This window comes from Tupaia chinensis, unplaced genomic scaffold (genome assembly GCF_000334495.1).
Source record: "Tupaia chinensis unplaced genomic scaffold, TupChi_1.0 Scaffold000359_1, whole genome shotgun sequence".
Lineage (NCBI taxonomy): Eukaryota > Metazoa > Chordata > Mammalia > Scandentia > Tupaiidae > Tupaia > Tupaia belangeri.
This window is the reverse complement of record NW_006159855.1, coordinates 319585-326230: the sequence shown is the minus strand read 5'-3', so window position 1 is coordinate 326230 and position 6646 is coordinate 319585. Positions and strand designations below refer to the sequence as shown.

The 6646-nt window shown below is 47.3% G+C and overlaps 1 protein-coding gene across 4 annotated transcripts in view; it reads left to right on the top strand.

The window, feature by feature from the left end:
* The first annotated feature begins 3064 nt into the window (after positions 1-3064).
* The window catches only part of DET1 (DET1 partner of COP1 E3 ubiquitin ligase), a 21835-nt gene continuing 18253 nt past the window's right edge, over positions 3065-6646 (top strand). For 3 of the 4 annotated variants that reach the window (XM_006152772.3, XM_006152773.3, XM_027773540.1), the window contains exon 1: positions 3065-3175. The gene's annotated coding sequence lies outside the window, so the exon portion shown is untranslated. Of the gene's footprint in view, positions 3176-3628; positions 3651-6646 lie in introns of those variants that run through there. The other variant, XM_006152771.3, reaches the window with a different exon arrangement.

Genomic DNA, 6646 nt, shown 5'->3' with positions numbered 1-6646 from the left:
GAGAGAACGCAAACCACCAGGTATGGGATTTGAACCAGACTTGAACCAGATCAGCCATGTGGGAGTCCAGTGCTTTAACTGCCACACTACCCGCTGGTCCAGATACTAGACTGTTATCAGATATAAGATTTGCAAATATTTTCTTCCATGCTGTGGATTGTCTTTTTATTTTCTTGTAAGTGTCCTCTGAAGCACAACAAATTCGTTTGTTTGTTTGTTTATTTATTGTTTTTGGAGAGATCTTTTGCTACAGGGCATGTGTACTTGCTACAGAGACACATGGAGATGGAGAGAGAGAAAGTGAGAAATCGCTCCCCAGGGGGGATGGTCACACCAAAATCCCTTCTCCTCCATTCTTATCTTGGGATTTAGGGCATGCACACACATGTGCCCAGTGTGAATTTGAAGCTACCAGGTCTGGGACTCCAACTGAGGCCAGGCATGTGGGAGTCCAGCATCTTAACCGTTACCTGCTGCCTTCAGTGAGTGTATTTTTTAAATTATTATTTTATATTCTAATGAAGCTCCATTTATCTGTCTTTTCCTTTGGTTGCTTATGCATTCTGTGTACTGTTTAAGACACCATCAGATAGGGGCCAGGCAGTGGTGTCGCAATAACACAGCTGAACCCTCCAAAGAATGGTCCTAGACCCAGGGCCTTCCTAAACATGCTGGGCATGTGTGTGCCCATGACTCAGGCTTGCTGAGACTGTGGTTGGATCCTGGCATGAAGACCCTGCTGGCATTGCCTGCCTCTCTCTTCTGTGTCTCTCATGGAAATAAATAAACTTAAAAAAGAAGGAGAAGGAGGAGGAGGAGGAGAAGGAGGAAGAAGAAGAAGAAGGCCTATTGTTAAAAAAAAGAAAAGAAAAACTATTGTCTAAGTCAAGATCACAAGCAATTACACACATGTATTCTTCCAAGAGTTTTATAGTTTTAGCCTTTGAGTTGATTTTGGTAGGCGGTATGAGAAAAGCGAAGGATTTCTTTTTTTTTTTTGAGAGGTTTTCGCTATAGGGCGCGTGCGCTCGCCAGACAGACAGAGAGAGACAGAGAGACAGAAAGCGAGAAATCACCCCCCAGGGGGGATGGCCACGCCGTAATCCCTTCCCCTCCATTCTCCTCTCGGGATCTTGGGCACGCACACACACATGCCCGGCGTGAGTTTTAAGCCACCGGGTCCAGGACACGAACCACGGTCGACTATGTGGGAGTCCAACGACATAGCCATTATGCTAACTGCTGGTCCCAAAGGATTTCTTTTTGAGACTGCTTTCTCTCCCTCACCCAGTGACACAACCACACAGCAATGACACTGTACTGTTCATTTTTCAACTGATGCTGAAGGAGATTCCCATTTTAACCCCTAGCTCAGCACAGAGGTAGCAGCCCTCAAACACTTCCATTTGGGTAGCATTTGATGGTATAAATTACTATATTTTCCTGTCTGAACTCTCAAATAACTAAGTCAGAATACTGACCAACTTTAGATAGGAGAAAACAGACACAGAGAGGTTGTGTTGTCTAAAATCATGCATGAACCTAAATGGTACAGTTAGAATTTGAACCTGGAGGCAAGAACCCTGAAAAAGGGGGCTGGTGGGGCCGGCAGGTGGTGTGGTGGATAAAGGTGCTGGATTCCCACATGGCCAACTGTGGTTTGAGTCCTAGGCCTGGCAACTTGCTTTCTTGCTTTCCCTTTCTCTCTCTGTCTCTGGTCAAATTAAAAAATAATAATAACACATGGAATTAAATAAGTAATTCTTTAAAACACACACACACACACACACACACACACACACACAACGCGAGAAGTCCTGGGTCACGGCCACAGCTCTGCTGCTTGTACTTGTATGAATTTCACAGGTCATGTCCTTCCTGGGGGTCTCAATCTCATCATCAGTAGATATGGGAATTGAGGGCGGGCAATCACAATAATAATACTAATTTACTGAGCATTTGCCACACTCCAGGCTGTGCACCAGGCACTTTCAGTAAAGCGCCCCCAATCCTGTCGATCACCTTACCATTTCCTCTTCTGAGAAATGGAGACTCTGAAGCCTGTAACTGAGGACATTCAGCGTGTTAATGTCAAGACATGCCCCTTCCTCTCAGCTACTCTACCTGTCCAAGTCACTTACCCTCCTGCATCCCGAGTCCTCACCTTTTGTGAAAGCATAGAAGATTCCTTTCACAGCAATGCTGTGAACCCTGCGGGTGAGAGCCATCCACTCATTCATGAGTCTATCAAAACTATCAAGACGCCAAACCTGTTCTAGACGAAGACCGGAGAGTAAATCAGACCAAACACCTGCTCACACATTTTACATTCCAGTGGAGAAAAAGAAACGAGAGAACAAGCATAACCCGGGGGGACATCAGCGGTGAGTGCGGTTTAGAAAAAGCCTGATGGGAGTGGAGTGAGCGGTCAGGAAAACCCTTTCAAGCGGGTGACACTTGCGCTTAGACTGGAAACAGGAACATTTGGGGACAGGCTGTCCAGAAAGAGGACAAACCGAAGGCCTGGAGGGAGGAAACAGCTTGTAAGCGGTTGAATGAGAGAATATAAGTGAATGGCATGAAAAGACTACAGGAACAATTTAGTGCAAAGAGCTTTAGTGTACGTCCACTCCGTGCCCGCAACTGTTATCGGGCACTGGGTATTATTCAGAGACGGTAAATGTAATCTGGGTCCTGAGGCGCTCATTATCTAGAAGATAACAGAAAGCAGGTAGTGGCTTAGCTGCTGAAGTGGCGTATCTAATAAAGGGGTGAACATTCTTTCTTATTCATGCTTTAGCAAATGTGCCCTGCAAGTGCAGAGACACTGCGGCGTATCACCGAGGTGCACAAAACGGCACCAGGTTAATTTCGCCTTCGCAGCCACCGAGCCTGTATGGCGTCCCCCGCTCCTCCGGCCTCCAGGGTGCGCTGTTCCGCTTCCCAATGCAGCTGGACGGCGCCGCGTTTTTCCCTATTTCCCCTCTCGCTGGGCCGCGCTTCCGGTACACACCGGAAGCGGAGCCGGCAGCCGGTGCCGTGTCCACGGGGGAGGGGCAGCGGGCAGCCGCGGGCGCTGGAGTCCTGAAGCATGGCAGGGGCGGGGCCGGGGGAGGCGCGCACGGAGCAGGCTGGGGCGTCCCTCGCCCCGGCCCTTTGAGCCCGGACCTGACAGGTGAGGATTTCTCCTTTTCCGCCCAGCCTCCAAGCCGGCCAGACCCTCCTCGGGAGGCTCCTCCCTGCATGACGCCGAGGTCCGGCCGCCCCTGCCCTTTCTTACATCTCTTTTCCCATTGAGGCCCCGCCCCGGGTTTTTCTTTCCGGGGGCGCCCTTCGGGCATGTGTGCCCGCCTCTTGGCAACCTCTTGTTGATTTCGAAGCCATCACAAGGAATTGAGGGATGTGTGCGTCTTCCCCAATGGGAAACTGACACCCCACTAGGAGGAAAGGGCTTGATGAGTCCCATTCAGCCAGTAGCCCGATTCAGCCACAGCCTTTATTTCCTTGGTTTCATAACGTACACAGCACCTACTGTGTGCCAGCCTCGTGCTAGGCTCTGAGAATACCCTGGTGGCTGAAGTAGACGCGGTTACTTCTTGTTTGGAGAAGACAGTTTAGCGGAAGAGTCGCGCGTTAAATATTGTAGCCATGTAAGCGAAAGTACAAATAAATACAAATTGTGGCAATGACTGTAGAGAAGACCAAAAAAAAAAAAAAAAAAAATCTTCCTGAAAGAAGTGACACTTGCCCTGCCAGATGAGAAGTGGGAGCTGGTAAAGGGGGACCAGCAGTTAGCGTAATGGCTATGTCGCTGGACTCCCATGTAGTCAACCGCAGTTCGCGTCCCATGTAGTCGATCGCGGTTCGCGTCCCGGGCCCGGTGGCTTAAAACTCACGCCGGGTGCGTGTGCGTGTGCGTGTGTGCCCAGGATCCCAAGTGGAGAATGGAGGAAAAGGAATTGCGGCGTGGTCATCCCTCCTGGGAGATGATTTCTCGCTTTCTGTCTCTGTTTCTCTCTGTCTGGCGAGTGCATGCGCCCTATAGCAAAAACCTCTTTAAAAAAAAAAAAGAAAAGAAAAGAAAAGAAAAAAAATCCAAAGAAGTGGGAGCTGGTAAAGAACTTGGCATGCAGCAGTTCCCGTGTTCAAGAAGAGATGCGCCCTGTGTGTCCGACACTGGGGCGCAGGATAGAGTGCTGCCTGCCGGTCCTGGGGAGCGCACCCTCCTGCCAAGTGCACAGACATAATAAAATACACAAAGTTGCAAGCCTAATAGGCGCAGTGAAGGAGACGAGTGGATAAAATATTGGGATTTTATAGTGAAGTGAAGGAAAACTTCTCTGAGAACGTGATGATGAAGCTGATATTTGAAATAGCTGTTAATTCTGCAAAGCAAGGGAACCAGCAGTTAGCATACACACGCGCCCGGGGTGAGTCTTAAGCCACCAGTACGGGACGAGAACCGCGGTTGACTACATGGGAGTCCAGCGACATAGCCATTATGCTAACTGCTGGTCCCACATTTTTTAACCCTTACTATATGTGATAGTTTGGCATTTTCTAATTTAGAGAGGTTTTTTTTTTTTTTTTTTCCCTACGGGACGAGAACCGCGGTCGACTACATGGGAGTCCAGCGACATAGCCATTATGCTAACTGCTGGTCCCACATTTTTTAACCCTTACTATATGTGATAGTTTGGCATTTTCTAATTTAGAGAGGTTTTTTTTTTTTTTTTTTCCCCTCTGTAGGATGTGTGTGCTCATTGGAGAGACAGAGAGACAGAAAGTGAGAAATCACCCCCCAGGGAGGATGGCTGCTCTGCAATCCTTTCTCCTCCATTCTCTTCCTGGGGTTTAGGGTACACACACATGTGCCTGGTGTGAATGAATGTTAAATCGCTGGGTCCAGGACTTGAACTGTGGTCAGCCATGTGGGAGTCCAGTGACATAACCATTACAGTATTTGCTGATCCCTGTATTTCATTTTTAGTGTGTCAGAATAGCCACTAAATTAATTTCAGGGCCACATTAATGAGTTACTAGCAGTTTGAGACTCTTAAGTTGCTCCATCATGGGTCTGTACATTTTATTTTATTTTTTTGAGAGAGATTTTTGCTATAGGGTGGATGTGCTCACTGGAGAGAGACAGAAAGTGAGAAATAAGCCCCCCACCCCCAGGATGGCCACGCTGCAGTCCCTTCTCCATTCTCCTCTTGGGGTTTTGAGCACACACGTGCATGCGTCCCATGAGTTTTAAGCCGCCAGGTCCAGGACTTGAACTGAGGTTGATTATGTGGGAGTTAAGCAACATAACCATTATGCCAGCTGGTCCCAGTCTGTATGTTTTAAACTTCACTAGAGATATGTACATACATAAAGTATTTGAAATCCCTTTTAGGAGAAGACAGAATGTAAATAAATACTGCATTGTGTCTGTGTTTTTATTGGTAAAATACAGATTGGATCCAGTCACTCACTCTCCTGCTTTCCAATCTGGCTCCAGTATAGTTTTTAAGGCTTCTCTTTTGTCACTTACCCGGTGCTTCCTGTGGTCTAATCATTTGAAATGATTTTGTTTATTAAATGTGCCATGCCGTGCTCTTTTCAGATGTGATTATTAGGTTGCCTCATTTCTGGAATGTTTCTCTTTCAGTCTGCCCACTGAGTCCTTTTTATCCTTCAAGGTCCTTGTCCAACGTTCTGTTTATTCCTTCAACATGTTCATGAGCATTTACCGGGGCGTAGGCGCTGTCCCAGGTGCTGCGGGTACAGATGGGAATTAGACGAGGTCACTGCTCGAAGGCACGGGAGGACACATTGCGAGCGCAACAAGTTAATTTCGGAAAGTAATAAAGGCAATGAAGAAAATAAAGTAGAGTAAAATCATAGATTCCTATGGTTGGGAAAAGGCAGTGCTTTAGGTAAGGTGATCGGGGAAAACTGCTAAGACGTTGCTCCTAGCTGATTTGAAACATGAGAGGCAGTTTTTCAGCTCTTATCATTTGTTCCACTTTCTTCTCACCTCCATGGTTTGTGATGAGAAATCCACAGACATTTGAATTGTTGTCCCCCTATAAGAAATACATCGTTTTTGGGACCAGCAGTTAGTGTAATGGCTATGTCACTGGACTCCCACGTAGTCGACCGCGGTTTGAGTCCCGGACCCAGTGGCTTAAACTCACGCTGGGTGCGTGTGTGTGTGTGTGTGTGTGTCCAGGATCCCGAGAGGCGAATAGAGGAGAAGGGATTGCGGTGTGGCCATCCCCCCTGGGGCGTGATTTCTCGCTTTCTATCTCTCTGTCTCTGTCTGTCTGGTGAGCGCACGCGCCCTACAGCAAAAACATCTCCAAAAAAAAAGAAAAGAAAAATTAAATGATTCAAAATGAATCATTTACCCCAAACAACTCTGTCCTAGCCAGTAATTACAAGAACAACAAATTTTTACCTCCAAATCCTTATGGAGTAGCTGCAGTGAGACGGGAAATGCAAGTGAGCTGAGTTTTTTACTCTTCATTTCTAGCTGCGAGCAAGTTTATCCGAGACTCAGAATGAAGTTCATGCTTTGCACAACAGGTAAACAACAATTTATGTTTTCTTGTTTCAGAGAGCAAACTTCAAGAGGAAAACACACATGGGAAGCCCAGAG